The 17,811-nt window shown below is 33.5% G+C and overlaps 1 long non-coding RNA gene across 1 annotated transcript in view; it reads right to left on the bottom strand.

The window, feature by feature from the left end:
* Positions 1 to 17,811, bottom strand: part of LOC131483710 (uncharacterized) — a 189,060-nt gene that overhangs the window by 163,890 nt on the left and 7,359 nt on the right. Inside the window, exon 2 of the long non-coding RNA XR_009247885.1 lies at positions 11,448 to 11,638. This is a non-coding gene — a long non-coding RNA (uncharacterized LOC131483710). The remainder of the gene's footprint in view (positions 1 to 11,447; positions 11,639 to 17,811) is intronic.

Below are 17,811 nucleotides of genomic sequence, written 5' to 3'. Positions count from 1 at the left end.
TGTTATTGAGGAAAAAAATAACATTTTTCCTTTTATAAAAACTCGTTCACATTGCTTATTCATTATATTTTTTTATTATGGCTTATTTGGTTATTTCCATGTGGATACTTTGGACATGTGTGAATGTTTTGTGTCTTCTTTGAAGTGCATCCTGTTATACATTATACGTCTATAGTAGGTAGTGGCAGTAGTAGACAAGTGTAAGTAGAAAGATTGGGTTATAGACATTTGGAGTTAAAATAGCTGCTTCTGAAAACGTAAAGGATTTATTCCCTACAAGTTACTCAAAGATAAATTCAGTATTGCACAGTGATGGAATGACTGAATGTCACAAGAGAGATGCTAAGTCAACAGATATGATCCATCTTTGCCTAAGATATAAAACCTCTGGATGACACTGCATATTTAATTAGGTATTAATGAGACACAAATAAATAATAAACATTATTATTATTAAGAATTTGATGGACAAGGGGAAGCAGATGTTTGAAAAAAATGAGGCCCACTGGAAGTAGGGAAGGTATGCAGTAACAGAAGCAAATGCTTCTGTATTATTACCTACCACATAGATTTATATTGTGTTACTGTGACAGTGCTCAGCTGTGTCTGAGTGTGCAATCCCAGAACACGTGTGAGTACTCTAATGAGGATGAAGTAAAAGTTCCTCTGATCTCTGTTATGTTGTCTCTGTCGTGTTACAAAAGCAAGCGTCGAACTGCATAAAACACATTCTACTACTTTTCTAGAATTTGTTTAAGGATATTGGTTCAAATCCTTGTAGTGGCATGAAACTTGTTTAATGAATGAGCAGTTATATACCAGGGGACACATTAGGAAGTAAAAAATGTCTTCATTTAAGAATAAGTCCTGGGCAAGTTAAAAATACTGATTTGCATGTTAAGTGACTGGATGAAACCATTTACACGTTTACCTAATAGTTCCAGTGCTATAATAGTCTCATAATGAGTAGGTTTCCACATTCTCTTTAATCCAATGGTCATGGACATGTGATCTGAGGATGCCTGAGGTCCTTGAGGTCTTCTCTTTTCCAACTACACATCTGTGTAGAACAGAATTTTCTTTATAGACTTCACCCAAAACATTTGGCAAGAGATTTGATGCAGAAGGCAATAGGAGAGTTTAGCAGTCTACTATTAAGCTATTCATTAAAGAAATTCCAAATATGCAAACAGTCACATACCTACTAAGTTTTCTTATGTTTTTGAAATTATAGTTGCATTTTATTTAAAAATACGTTATTTATGTTAGCGTGAGTTTATTTTCATTATTTTTAAATCAATGCATATTTTAAATTATCTAATTTCTAATTTCTAAATCCAGAGAGGTATAAATCACATCAAAAAAATCATTCTTGAGTCTTCAATAATTTTTAAAAGTGTGAATGGCACAAATGGGGCCCGGAGCGAAATAGGTAGAAGATGGTCAATAGAGTCCATTCTGGACACCATCATCAGGATAGTGGGATTTCATCATGCTGATATGCCTTATGTGCCTTTCTAGAGTTTTCAACCATGTCTTTCCTTTCTTCTTTTCTTTTCTTGCTTTTTCTTTTCTTTTCTTTTCTTTTCTTTTCTTTTCTTTTCTTTTCTTTTCTTTTCCTTTCCTTTCTCTCTCTCTCTCTCTCCCTCTCTCTCTCTCTCTCTCTTTTTTTATTTTATTTTTCCAGCTATACCGAGCTATAACAGTGTCTTTCAATATACTCATTGGGCCTGAGGATCTAGTGGTAGATCTACAATGTCCTAGTTGAGGGGCGCCTTGGTGGCTCAGTTGGTTAAGCATGCCACTTTGGCTCAGGTTATAATCTCACGGTTCTTAGGTTTGAGTTCTGCATTGGGTTCTATGCTGAAGGCTCAGAGCCTGGAGCCCACTTTGGATTTTGTGCTTCCTCTCTCTATGCCCCTCCCCACCGCTCTCTCTTTCATTCTCTCTCCAAAATAAACATTAATTAAAAAAAATAAAATAAAATGTCCCAGCTGGAATCCCTGGTAAGATCAAATCCATACCTCTCACAGTGCATTGAGCTCCCACATCTACTTCACTTATGATCTCAAAGTAGATTGTAATAATTTAAAATTTTAAAGCTTCCCTCAATCCAGTCCTTCTGTAAAATTATTTTTGTCCTCTCTATCTAAATATCTGAAGTTCACTCATTTATCATTTTCCTGATCTACACTCCACTCTAAACAACCTCACTAAAAACTTGTACCAGTTCAAACTAATCTGTCTTTCCTAAACACACAAAGAGTGTGTATTTGGTTGTGTACAATTATTGCTTTGAGCTCCTAATGAAATACAGTTGTATACCGCATTCCTACTGTACTCCAAATATTGTGTTAGCAGCTGAGAATGTTACTAAAAGTACAATGTGATGTACCCACTAACCTGGGAATTCATAGGTGTTTTGAGAGGACAAAAGAGAAATTTGAAACTGAATCATAATGGACACATAGTATCTAACCAGATGATGGGAAATGGTGTAGGTAAGAAAGATAATTTCAGGTAGAAATGAATGTACATCTGTCCTGGAGTGAGAAATAGCATTGAAATTACAAATGTGGCTGCCACTGTAACAAAACAACAAAACAAAAACAAAGAAAAAACAAACAAAAAAAATCCAGGATTCAGGTCCTAAAAGAATTGATATATTATTTTTGACATTAACATGGGGTCAATCTGGACTACTCTAAATGTATAAGGGACAGGCTAATATTTCAGTATTTCCCCTTTTTATGTTTTTCTGTGTGTGAAAAAAATCTATGAAGGTGTAATGAGTTCTATTTTCCAAATATTCATCTATAAGTAAATAAAATAATTTTACAAATAAACTTATCATTAAAAGTAGATGGATATTAAATATAATAATAAAATAAATTAATTGAAATAATTATTGGAGATATTGCTTTAAAGCCTGTGTTTTGTTTATACAATAGAAAATCATGAGAGAATTTTCAATTTTTCAAATTCATGCTTAAATACTAATACCTACATCATTTTGCCACCTACAGTCTTTCAAAGGACTAGAAGAAGACTTTTTTTTTTCCAAATCACCTGTGGTATGAATCTAAAGTGACTATAATTTCTGAAGTTTTTTTATATATCAAGTAATGCAGTCTGTTCTTTTAACTGCCCTTATATCTGCTTTCATGCATTTTGGGATAAAACACTCTGAGTTACAAATATGGAATTAATATTTTAAAAGATGTATTAATCCACAACAATATGGAGTAAATTTTTTAATACTCTTTCTTGAAACTTTCTTTAACAGGGAGCTAAGATGAACCTCTGCAAAATATTGAAATACAGCATCAGGGTGCATTCATGGCAATACATCAATTGGATTCATTTGAAATTGGAAAATGTGTGTGCTCACTGGAGCATTTAAAATGATGCACAACAGAGGCTAATTTATTAGAACAAAGTCAGACTAAATCTCAATTAGTGGAAAAGACCACAATTAATCCTTTGAGTAGAGTCCTTTGGGTCAGGATAGAACAGACTACATAAATTCTTTACAGTCATACATTTTCCACCCCAAATTTAAAGAAAAGAGAAAACAAACAAACAAACAAACAAACAAAAAACTTGTGCTCCTTGACTCCAATCTCAGTTAATTATTTCAGTTTTAAATACTTCCCCACACAAAATAAATTTTAACTTCTCAAATTTCTACTTGATTTCAAGGTCACCATTTTTATAAGGCACTAAGACATTCTATTAATAATCATTTCACACATCAGTTTCTATTCCCTATGCATTGTTATTCTGAACAGTCCCCTAAAAGCTAAACAGTTGCAAAGTAAATTTGAAATGCCAATTTTAAATGTTATGTGATCCTTTATGAATGCCTACCATGTCCCATATAATGTTAACATATTAGATTTATACTTGTCCCAAGTAAAAATGTGCTGTTTTTAAAACATTTTCTGATAATTAGGAATAGATGTTCTGAATATTATTTCTGAATTTGCTATATCTCATATGATATTTTTAATTGAACAAAACCCCATAGGAATGCCTATAAGCATGTGGGCATTATTCAGGAAGAAGGAGTGCTGTTAAGAGACTTGAAATTTTAATCAAATGGCTTTGGGGATAGAGATAAGAGAAGAAGGAGGGAAAAACCGAGACTCGGTTCAAAAAATTTTAGTAATTATGGCAGCAATAGATAAAACTTTAAGCTAAAGATAAAACAAAGAAGAGACTTTTCTTTTTTAAGTTTCTCCTGCTTAAGAAGTCAATGAATTTTGAAATTCCAGTAACAATTACATATTAGACTTATCTTTGTACTAAATATTTTGAGGTTTATAAAGTGTGAGTAGATAAAAATAATTTTACATTGCCCTGCATCAAAGGGCCAACATGACTGAAAGTAAACATACATTGACATTAAATATAATCAAAGACATATGCAAAAATTGTAAGGATATATAACTTATTCATGTGCGGTCTTTCTAAAAACATGTAAATCAGAGAAAATCTTTTGAAAAGTAGAGAAGTAATAATTTCTTCTTATATAAGGCATCAAGAGCTGTTGCTCACATATAAAATCTGTATCCTCCCATCTTACTACTTAATTTAAAGTGGAACTAGGTCCTTATCAAAGTGTACCTGGGTTGGAGACAAACAGAAGATCTCCCTCATTTAACATAAGGGCAGTTCACTCTTCAGTCTCCATAGTATGTTGGCCACATTAATAAAAGATTTACTAAATAATTGTAAAACAAAACACAAATAATAAGATATAATATTTTAACTTTACATATCAATATAATATAATTTTAACTTTTTAATTAAGCATGGCTATTAGGTATGTGTAAAATAAACTATATAATCAACAGTGAAAAAAAGGTTTATATTTTCATAGTATCTGAATTTTGTTAAACTTTAACAAATATTTAGTTGAGCCAAATGTTACTAAGATTCTAGAACTTTATTTTTTTATTTAATTAAATTTTGTTTAACGTTTATTCATTTTTTGATAGAGACAGACAGAGAGTGAGTGGGGGAGGGGCAGAAAGAGAGGGAGACACAGAATCCAAAGCAGGCTCCAGGCTCTGAGCCATCAGCACAGAGCCTGACACGGGGCTCAAACCCACAAACCGTGAGATCATGACCTGAGCTGAAGTTGGACGCCTAACAGACTGAGCCATCCAGGGGCCACTAAGATTCTAGAACTTTAAACAGTATGTTCTAACAATGAAATTTTTTATTAATTTTAAGCATAAGTGTAAAATAATAAATTGTGTAACTTAGCATTGTTATTTAACACAATACTGGAAGTTTCAGCCACAGTAAACATTCAATAAAAAGAAACAAAAGGCATCCAAATTGGCAAGGAAGAAATACAGCTCTCACTATTTGCAGGTAACGTAGTACTCTATGTAGGAAATCTGAAAGATCCCACTAAAAAACTACTAGAACTGATTGATGAATTCAGTAAAGTTGTGGGATACAGAATCAACACAAAGAAATCTGTTGCATTTCTATACACCAATAATGAAGCAACAGAAAGAGAAATTAAGGAATAAAGAAATCTTATTTTATAAACATTTTGTTTTCCTTTTATCCTTGAAAACATCAAATATTGAGGGATATAGAATTCATGATGATTTTTGTTAACATTGCCATAGATTTTACACCCTTCATTCTGCTTAACTAGAGTCAGTTGGGAGGCACCTAGATGTATATTTACTTTTACAATTTTTCCTACAAACTAATAGAAAAAAATGAACAATTTATAACTTTTATCAAATTTGATTATCATTTAATGAATAAACTTATTAACTCATCTTAAGATAACTTTATTCTTATATTTCAGATTCCTATTTTGAAATAAAATTTAGAATATATATGAATAAAATACAAATATATCTGAGGAAGAGAAAAGATGAAGTTCCCTGTTGATGACTGCTAATTAATGTTGAGAGTTGACCGATGAGGTACTTAAAGTTTCATTTAACAATAGTTAGGATTCTCTCTTTCCCCAGGAATCTAAATTCATTTATAAAATTTATAAAAAAGAGCTCACTGGAGGAAAAAAGAAAGACATGTCTAAAAGTCTCTATATGACCCTATTTATCTTAGTATATATATAATATTATATAAAATATAATTATATATGTAAAATATAATTCTAAAAATATATTTGTTTTGCCTATAATTTACATAGTTTTCTAAATAAAATGACAATTTATTATCTGAAATAAGAGAAGTAGAATATCTTTGAGAATGTTCAAAATTCTCCTTTGCAGAATAATGTGCATGCTGTCTAGGGGAAGGACATATATGGTAGGAGGGAGATAATCTGTTACGAAATAAAAGAGCTAACTGCATTTGTTTTAAAAATTTTTTTTTTCAACATTTTTTATTTATTTTTGGGACAGAGAGAGACAGAGCATGAACGGGGGAGAGGCAGAGAGAGAGGGAGACACAGAATCGGAAACAGGCTCCAGGCTCCGAGCCATCAGCCCAGAGCCTGACGCGGGGCTCGAACTCACGGACCGCGAGATCGTGACCTGGCTGAAGTCGGACGCTTAACCGACTGCACCACCCAGGCGCCCCAAGAGCTAACTGCATTTGAAATAAAGGGATTCAGAAAGGCTTTGCTCAGATAGCATCAATACAATTTGTAACTAACCAAATAAGTAAAAATGAGAAGGAAGAGAAGCAATGACTCTGGAGTTTGAATCCAGAATAACAATACTGAATACCTGAATACCTGAATACCTACAGAGAGAACGTACTTCAGGATAGGAATTATGAGGATAGGCTGTTTTTGAGTATGTTTGTGTGCTTGATTATGTGTTTACTTCCTTGATGTGGATATAGTTTGGGAATATGAATCTGAATCTCAAGAAATAAGAAGTCACCGTGGACTCAAATTTAAGAATAAGATACTTAGAAGTTATCTTAGTGAATACATGAATGGATGGAGAAACATATAAAGGTACAAAGAGAAAGAGAATATGCCATCAGTCTGGTTATAGAGAAATATCAGAACAAAATGCACTGATAGAAGCTATTAGATATCTGCAATTTTGAATTAGTATTTATGAGTAAGGGCTGAAGAATGGACTAAAATGTAATGAATATTATTTGAAGAATTCTGAGGGGAACATACACAGTAGCAAATCTCAGACAAAGGCTGTCAAATATTGTTATATGGTAAAAGAGGTATATCTGACAGAGAAAACCAATCAATCCTGTGTAAAACAGCAGGACTGGATGCACAAGCTGATACCCAGAGATTCGCTGGACTGTATTCCCAACGAAAGTGAGGAAATTGACCTGATGGAGGTATTTAAGAAGAGATGTATTTAGAGAGTTCAACTAGTCAATGACACAGATTATAGGAGAGATTATGTTGATTGGAAGAAGTCCCAGCTGCCCACACGACACAGGCTGCAGATAAGTCTATCAGATTTCTCAAAGAGCTAGAGAGAAGGGAAATGATAAAGCAATAATTTTCAAATTTTATACCTTCTGAAACTATCATTAAAAAATCGGTTTTGGGGGTGCCTGGGTGGCTCAGTTGGCAACTTCAGCTCAGGTCATGATCTTGCGGTTCATGAGTTCGAAACCCGCTATCTGTGCTGACAGCTCAGAGCCTGGAGCCTGTGTTTTCCTCTCTCTGTTCTTCCCCTGCTTGCACTCTGTCTCTCTCTCTCTCAAAAATAAATAACATTTAAAGAAAGTCATTTTCAGACCTCCCAAGGACTCTAGAGACAGATAACTTTGTTACAATCCCGCCCTGGTCACTTGTTAGCTGTATGATCTTGGGCAAATTAGTTTTTCTGTATTTATCTCAAAACCTCATGTATAAAACTTTTAAAAATAAACATAATTGAATTATCAAAGGTAAAATATTTAGTGAAATGCCTAGAAATAGAAATTACTAGATGCATGTGCTATTATTATTGCAGTTTTTATTAAGGGTATTCCTAACATGCCAGATATGCAATGAGCCCAGCAGGGACATTAGTCCCAGATTGGAGCAAGTCAAAAGGCTCAGAGTTCAAAGTGATATTTCTTCAAGAAGAGAAAATTAATAAAACAAAATGAAGAGAAAATTAATAAAATGCCTAAGGTATTGAGAGGACTGACTCATCTGGGAAAACTATGTATTGCTAAGTACATAAAAAACTAATCAGTGGAAGAAATAATGCAGCTTACTCCAGGATGGAGGTGTCTTGTGCTAGAACATCTTTCTGCTGGGTGCGATGGCATATGTGAAATAACACCTCATGTGGATGTCATACTGTCATCTATGTGCGTCCTCCAACTCAAGCTAAGGAACTATTTGAAAATAATAGTTTGGGAATGTTTTTTCTTATAATACTGCTGTATGCTCTTGAACAACTCCAGTGTTGTGTGGACACATTAATCTCTTTAGACTTGTGCCCTATGAGGTCATCTGAGAAAAGGGAAAAAAAATAGACTAGACACAAGGAGAGGATGAGGAAAGGGTTCTTCTAATTTATTTCCCAGTGTTTAACAACTATATGCTCCCATGGGAACTCCTGGTAGTAAATGGCTCTGTTTTATCCCCCAAATCTCAAATTGGAAGCCATAACTTTTGTATTACCTAAAAACATAAAATGTCTCAACTTATTGTTAGTTTCTTAAGAACATATGTGGTAGAAGGACATGTATGTGTACCACTATATGTCTAATACACACATTTTGCACACAATAAATGCTCAACAATTGCTTTTTAAGTGAATACTGAGGCTATTTCCAATCTAAAATTAACTTCATACTAAATTCATGATAGGCAGGATCTCTGTTATAAATCCTTTCCATCTCCAAGATCACACAACATTCCATATTGGTTAGTTAGGATGTGGAGTTTCAGTAACAGAAAACCAAATCTAAGTAGTTCAAGGAAAAAACATATCTTGCTGCTAACATATCTGTGAAATGAAAGGGAAAGCTCTTGCTTAAGGCATGACTGGGCCCTGGAGTTCAAAAGATGTCATCAGTTGTCTGTCTTTTTCTGTTCACTTTGATTCACTTTGATTTATATATTTTTAAAATTAATTCTTAGACAGGCCTTTTCCACATGTTGGCCTTAATATCCACTGGCAACCCAAGGATCACCTGGTCCTCAGTCATATCCATTTCAAATTCCATTTCCTCATTCCTAGAATCAATGAAAATCTCACAAAAAGGATTCTTATTATCTAGCTCTGTATAACCTTTAATACAATCACTGTAGCATTGATTGTATTATTGACTATCTTGTGTCATTTACCTACAAAAAGGACTATAGGACAGCGATAATGTTGACACTCTCAGTTGGGAAAGGACAGTTCTTGAAAAGAAAACCATAATAAGTAGTCAATAAATAATTGAGCTGGGGCCCCTGGGTGGCTCAGTCAGTTAAGCATCTGACTCTTGATTTCAACTCATGTCATGATCTCATGGTTCGTGAGTTGGAGCCCTTTGTGAATTCCAGCCTTGCACTGGGCTCTGAGCTGACAGAGCAAGCTTGCTTGGAATTCTCTCTCTCCTCTCTCTCCTCTCTCTGCCCTTCCCCTGCCCTCTCTCTCTCTCTCTCTCTCTTTCAAAAATAAGTTAATATTTTTTTAATAATTGATGGAAGTACATTACACAGTCTAATTTTACTTGTAATCTACTATTATTAATAGAATTCAATCACCTATATTTTCATTATGTTTTGTGTTTCTTCCAAGTGAGCATGGGTGTTTTAGATGTCCTCATAACTGACTAGCCACATTTTAGTGGCTTAAAAAAAAATCATTTGTTCATGATTTTGTGGAAGGACCAGTTAGTCGTTCCTGTCCAGATGGCAGAAAATGGAGTGCCTGGAACTGGTGGATCCATTTCTTACACATTTAGTACTTTTGTTCTCTTCCTTTGTATTTCATCTCATTTCCAAATTTGGGCTTTTGTTTGTTTGTTTTGTTTTTACTTTTTATTTTTTTCTTAATGGAATGTCTGTGTCAAGATAATTGCACTTCCTATAGGGTTTGTAGAATATGCAAATTACTAGGCCATTTAAAGACTGAGCTCACTACTGGTCCAACATCATTACTTCTGCCTTATCTTATTGGTCAGATTCAGGGAGTGATACACACTACTCCACTTCTTGATGAGAGAGAGACAAGTTCACATTTCAGAAGACTATGTGAACAGAAAGACACTGTTGTGATCTTTTACGAACAGAGGCTGTTGCAGTTGGTAAATGAGATACCTCATTATTTATCCAAGACTTGATATATCAATTTCTATGACAGAGAAAATTATATGGATTCTATTTTGTTAGGAAAATCAAAATTTGAGGACTCATTTATTGTGATTACCATCCAATCAGCAAGAGTAATAACAGCTAATTATTATTTTAACTATCAAAATTATTGATGTGTTTGCTCCCATAAATTTATTTTGTAAGACAAATAATTAGTGCTCTACATAAAAAGTTCATTACTGATTAACATCATGATACCATATAAGTTTCTTGATTGCCTTTATTTTTTTAATTTTTTTTTTATTTAAAAATTTTTTTCTTACATTTTATTTATTTTTGAGAGAGAGAGAGAGAGAGAGACAGGGCCCATGTTGGGGAGGGGCAGAGAGAGGGAGACACAGAATCCAAAGCAGGCTCCAGGCTCCAAGCTGTCAGCACAGAGCCTGATGTGGGGCCTGGACCCATGAACTGTGAGATCATGACCTGAGCTGAGGTCAGTTGCTTAACTAAGCCACCCAGGCACCCATCTTGATTGCCTTTAAAAGCAGCTGAGATCTCACATTGTGTGATTGGAGGGAGTTCCAATTTCCCTAAAAACAAGTCTCTAAAAATGTACAGATGTGTAACATAAGCTCACAATTTACTTTAAAAAGCATAATATAATAGATATAGATATTCTCTGAACAATAAATACCACAAAAAATGGATTTCACATTATATCCATTAATGTCATTGTCATATGCCAGTATTTAATACATCTCTTATAGAGGGGCTAATATATGATTATATCTGAGGATGGGCTAAATGAGTGATGGGTATTAAGGAGGGCACTTGCTGTGATGAGCATTGGGTATTATATGTAAGTGATAAATCACTAAATTCTACCACTGAAACCAATACTACACTATATGTTAACTATCCTGAATTTAACTAAAAACTTGAAACAAAAAAAAAAGAAAAAAAAGATTAAATCTGATATGCCATCAAATTCCACTGTAATTTCTAAAATAAGATTATTAGTTATTTTTGCCTCTCTTCTTCCCAGAACTTTTAAAATCTGAAATAAAGATGTTACATAAGGAAATAATTTAAAATCCATGTTTAAAGTGCATAAATATTAAGGGCTAGAGAGTTAACATTTATTTTCAGAAAAACCATTTTTAAGCATACACATAAATATTAAGACAATACATACTTTTTTGTCAGTTATACTTACCAGTTTTTCTGAAAGCGATCAAAGTGTTGTCGTGTAGGAATAGAACAATCTGAATATCAAACACTGAATTACACAGGAAGGCTGGTCCTCAGAAATTTGAAAGAAGCTTGGGTGGTCATAGCAGCAATTCTTTCAAGCTTCCATTCACGTAGCAAGTGGATCACAAAAGGGTCTAGAAATGTTTTTAAAACCTGTGACCATTCAGAAAATGAAGAGGAGAGAGAAAATGTTGGTACTGAAAATATTAATAAAATGTAAGATACAAAAATGTACTACTGGTGGTCATTTACACTTAAAAACTATCCATTCATATAATTTGAGAGCCTTTACTTCTGATACTTTCCATTCCAAAAGTATTAGAAGGGCCTATAAATTATTTCAAGATGGTAGGTAGCTGCATATTTCAATTATTCTCTTCCTGACCTACTACATACATGGTAAGAAAATGTTGGGAGCTAAAGGAATATATTCTATGTTTGACAGGATTCTTACAACACAGAAATAAATATGAATTGTGAATACCCATCTCAGTGAATGTTTCTCTTTGCATAATAGAACTTATGAGTTATCTTTAAAATTATATGAGTTAAATAGCATACATATAAACATTTTATTTTATGTAGGACTTAATGCATGGATACTTCAAAATATATGAATTTTCAACTTCACCAGAAAATTATTAAATAAAAATAGAAATTTAAGTACATTTGTTGATTATCAATTTGGGAAAACATTAAGATGTTGCTATTCAGTGCTATCAAGGAGTTGTTAAGTTCAAGTATGTGCAGTGTGTCTGGAGAGGAATATATCTAGATATATTTGCCAGAAAATATATCAATGTGCTTTGGAAAACTGATGAATCAGGTTTATCACACCTTTTAATCACTTGACTCAGAAATATTGCTGGTTTTGGACTAAAAGATATAAACAAAACTGGACATTACTTTAGGTAAAAATTTCAGTATTTGTAAAAGCAAAACAAATGTATTACTTTGCATTCATGAACATACACACACACACACACACACACACACACACACTAACAAATAAACAAATAAAATAAAAAGTCAATCATGAGAGAATCGTTACTATAAAGTAAAATATATATTTTATCACATAGTGATCTCAAAAGTCTAGATCAATTTATCTATCAGTCTGTCTCTGTGTGTCTGAGCATGTGTGTGGATGTAGGTGTGTAATGACTTGCTCAGGTGAAGATGTCGTATCTACCAAGAGGTTGGCACAATTCCTTGGTGACAGGCAAAGGAATTATATATACTGGAAAGAAGTCTAGAGGTAAATATACATCCCATTTCAGAAAATAGAGCTTCAGACTACATGGCCTGCTTAACTAAATTACAGATGAAGAAATGGGCCTGCCTAACGTAATTACAGATGAAGAAATATTCAGGCAATACAACATAAATATAGAAAATTCTTCTGAACTTCCAAAGAAAAACTAAAAATTACTTACAAAATAATTAAACCAATGATAAAATACAAATAAAATTGGATACATTTCCAAATAATGGCAACAATTAGAAATCTAGAATAATCAGTTTCACGAACGTCTTAGAAGGCCAATAATCCAAAGTTATTTTTATTCTCCCATGTATATACACTCAAAGAAAACATTATTTATCATCAACAATGTATTTCAGCAGCTATGTCTTCTGGAAAGAAGCTACTCTGTGCTAGAGTATGCCATGTCAAATGAAACAAGGATTACCTGAGTTCTTGAACAAATAGAGTATGTGATATGTGACCTCAAGTACTGCCTCCACATATACACAAATGCTACTGACCTATTAAAGAACGGCTCTGCTAGTGTTGGACCAAAGAATTGGGAGAATCTTTACAAAATCAGGCAGTGAAGGTCCACTTATCCTCGTATGAGACTTCAGCCTCAGGGATTTTATTTTCATGCTCATTCTGATTAATTCTTTCTCAAATGGAAGAGATATTTTTGAAAGGTTATGATATTCAAGGATTGGTAAAGTAATTCATACCCACTTATAGTTTATTCCATTGAGTGTTTTAAAATGAGAATAGGTCAGGGAAGGAAACCCTCAACCCAGTATATGAAATATTGGGCATAACTTATGGATATCTACCTAATGACTTAAACATCTTTGTTTATAAAATATAGGGGTACCTAGAATAATTGTGAGGATTATTTGTGATACTTTATGCAGAGGTGCTTTACAAAGTAAGGCAAAATGGTTATGAATCATTAAGTATTTTAAATCCCATTAGATAGACACTAATATAAAACACAGCAAGCCTTTTGAATATTTGTCAAAGGATGAGGAAAGTTGTCATCCTCATATACATCACTCATTTTTTCCTCCTAACTGTATCATTTCCTGTTACTAACTGCTAGTTACCCCCTCTCTGTCCTTGTTGGTGTGTGTAAGAAGTCATTCACATCCTTCATAAACTAATTTCCCTGAGTTAAATGAATGAAAATTGTTCACTATGGCTAAAGCGAGATGCTGTTAAGAAGCACATATATTACAGAAATGCCTTCAGTATTCATAGCTTTAAAGCCTATGGTGAGGAGAGTAAAATGTTCTCACTTGTACAAAAATGACTGCATACTTTATACAGAGTGGCACTTCCTCCTACCTTCCCAAGTCAGTAGTTTTATCCAAGTATGCCATTAATCAGAAGAGAGAACAGTTAGAAGTAGAACAGAAGTGGGATGGATCTTTATATCACATTAGATAAAGGCACCACAGAAACAAGAGATGGTAGGAAAGTATATGACTTGTTATGATTTACTTCCTCAAAATTATCTTGGCATATACTGAATCATTTGCTAGATGTAGTCTTGTACTTCAAAGCCCAGTCTGTGCCAGACTTACAGCACAATACTTGTGAAGTATTTAAATATACCCCTAGTTGTAGATTAAGTACCCACGGATACTTTTTAAAAACATCTACACACCACCAGGTAGGATTTAGTGTGTTGTATCATGAAAAAAAAATCAAAATAATGACTTTTATCTTTCCAAGCAACATACAAATATAAACTGCTCTGAAAAACTCCTATCCATTCTAAAATATTTATAAAATGAATTAGAATATTTGCGTGAAATAACTATAATTAATGAGGAATGAGGAGAGCACCTGCTTTTATACAAAACTCTTGCTTGTGTACTTCTCTAATTTCATTAAATTGTCATCATTTTAGTGAAGAGACCATATATATGCATCTATTTTCTTCTTTTGGATATTTTGATTGCCATTATTTTCTTAAAAGTCACAGAAGATGTAACAATGCAAATGACATAATATTATTTAAATAATACATTAGAATGCTTAAAAGCTTCTCACAGTGGTCTCTGCTCTGCCCAAGCCTTTGTAAACCAACTGAGAAGCAGATCGTTTTCTGTGGGAAATAACCATTGCTTCTTTAGTTCAATATATCCATAAAATACCTACATTATTAGTCATAATTACTACATTACTGTTTCTTATATTCATAGTAAGTGAAAAATCAGAAAAATATATCTATACTTTTGGAATTTCAAAGTATTTATAATGGGCTTATAAACATAAATAATTCCTTAAGCTAACACAAGGGCTTATGTGCATGAGCACTAAAGGCAGAAGGTCTATTTCAAATCTCACTGTTATTTGTAATTCAATGGTTTTGTGTAATATACTATTTTATGCCCCAGATTTCACCTCAAATAGTTCCTACAAGTTCATAAGAAACATAAGTAAACCACTCTGCTCAGTGCCTGGCCTACAATAATCAATCAACTATTATCATTATTTTTATATCTGATGATAAAATATTCATTTCAATTCAACAATTAGAAGTAAGAATATTATTTCTACCTTATTATAGTCACTGGCTCTAACAAGATATTGGAATAAGATATGGGAGAGATAATTTTGATGTATCAATAAAAGGGACATATTTTTGGTGATCAATTTATATCATTATGTGACATCAAAAATTACATTATAATAAAAATAATAAATAAAACAGCATTCCAATAAAGGATCCATAATGGGTTTATCTGATAGAGAAAATGAGGTGATATGATGGTCTTACTATTGAATGTGTAAATTTTCTCCTCCTCCTCTTTCTTCCTCTTACTTTTAGTTTTAGGAAGTAGGAAGATATAACTTGGAAAAAAAATCTCATCTTGACCAATTTTGAGACCCTGGCTAGAGGCCAGGTTCACATCCTGATTACCTCTCTTCACAGGTCTTCCACTCATACATCACTCCTAACCTGCCCAAGGGTATAAATATTAGATAATCTGAGACAGCCCATAGGCTTAAGAAATTGTAACTAGCTAATCCTAAACATTCCTTCCCATGGAAACCACAATAAATGCTGTTGGCCAGAATTCATTCTCCCTCTGTCTCATGAGGAACCAAGCGGTTCCCTTGAGTGGCCAAGTGGCTATGCTGTGTTCTCCAAGAGAACAGTGAATAACAAACTATAATACTCTTTCCAGTTCCTCTTTCTAGATCTGCTTCTGACCTTACCAAATGTCCATCAGAGTAATTTGGTTAAAATAGTAGATTAGGGGAGTAGGTAGAGAACATTTGTAGTTTCATGCTGGAATGATTTTAAATGTCCTGTTGCCATTTACAAACTAAATATTTCATTCCATTAGTTTCTCATCTAAAGCCTACCAACTCAGTTTTCTGGTAACAATGCTGCTCAATTGTTGATGACTGTCACCTTAAATATTGTTTCTTTCAGTCTTTTAAAAATTTCTGTAGTAAAACTGATTACTCAAAGGACAGTCTTTGGATGGTACAACATACACATTTCTCAAGGAAATACAATGGAGACTGCAAATAAAAATGAGCCCACAATTTAAGCTAAGTTTGGTAACAGGGGTGACCTTCCTAGTATGTTAGGTATTCTGCCTTTTAGATATGTATTTTGGGTAGTGATACACGTTTTAATCCATTTTTAATCATTTTCTACCCTGACTGGTACCCAGCAGGTTGATCTAAAGGTGTTTCAAAATATCAATGGTCTTCCCTGTGCTCTGGCTTCTGGTTGGGTATAACCAGTGGGGCAGGAAATCAATGCACGGGAGAAGAATAATGCCTGGGTTCTTATTCCCCTAACTTTCTCATTGTGGGATGGTCTCAACTGGTAGTTTCCCTTGACCTGAGGTCACAGCCCCTTCAAATCACCCTCCCCCACCCTCCCTTGATCTGTTTGGATTGTGATAATTGCTTCCTGTATTTGCCCCCTGAGGAACTAGAGGTGGTAAGAACCCTATAATTTCTAGCTCCCAGAATACTGAACTGCTTCTGCTTTTCCAAAACTGTGGTTTTCCTACACTCCCAGGGTTTTATGAGTGGTTCCTTACTAAAGTTTCTAAAAATTGCCCAAAATAAATGTGAAATGGGTCTTCTGTTGGGAACCTGGTTGATGTATTTAGGGTTTCTTACATTTATACTACTGTTTTTTTTAATTAATTAGCAATCCACAGGGCTCTTCCATGAAAGGCAACACAAAATATATTCTTTTCAGAGGTCATGATTTTGAAATTTTCTGCTGTTCAATGAAAAACCCACTTAAATAACATGGCACATGTTTTAGCCACTTTGGATGTAATGCTTCTACTTTTACCCAATTTAAACTTGAAACCATGGAGCAAGCAAGAAAATTAGAGAACAAAATACTTTTAATTTCTTTATTGGGCTCATTTTTTTGTAATGGAATCCAGGGTATACCTTTACCTAACATTAAGGGCTATTATAAAAAAAAAAAAAGAACAATAGGAAGTTGGGTTTTTTGTTTGTTTTTGTCTTCCTCATTGTTTTAATGAAGTTAAAGCTGCATTAGTCTGCATCTTGTGGAATCCACTTGGGAGAAAAATTTTTCAGTTGTCTGTACTGGAAAAAAAGTCCTGAATCTCTTGAAAATTAGACTTGTTTTAATATTTAGAAACTTAATTTTTTAAACTATTTCCTACTTGTTTTGGTGGTGGAGATGCTTAGTAAACTCCTTGTAACTAATGTTTATATATTTAGGGTTTTGAAATTTTATACAAATTTTACAGAGCTCTATGGCTTTCATTCCTGAAAGTTATTCTTTTTCCTGACCTATTACTTTTCTAATTTTATATTTGACCCTGATTCCATCAAACATGTATGTTGTCTTTGTATTGTGTGTATTCTTATAAACCGTCTTCAGTTACTTGTGACTGAAGACAGAGCAAAATTGTAAGTATGTTAAAATAAATGTTTTACCTTGGGAATTGTTCTCAAACCTAAAACAATTGGTATAAAGTAACCCCTAATCCCAAACAAGGTGCAAGATGACTTATGAAGGACTTACAACGAGTGTGTAATAATTTTAAAAAATATATTA

This window comes from Neofelis nebulosa, chromosome 1, assembly GCF_028018385.1.
Source record: "Neofelis nebulosa isolate mNeoNeb1 chromosome 1, mNeoNeb1.pri, whole genome shotgun sequence".
Taxonomy (NCBI): Eukaryota; Metazoa; Chordata; class Mammalia; order Carnivora; family Felidae; genus Neofelis; species Neofelis nebulosa.
Note: the sequence above shows the minus strand (reverse complement) of the source record. Positions and strands in the feature narration are given on the sequence as shown.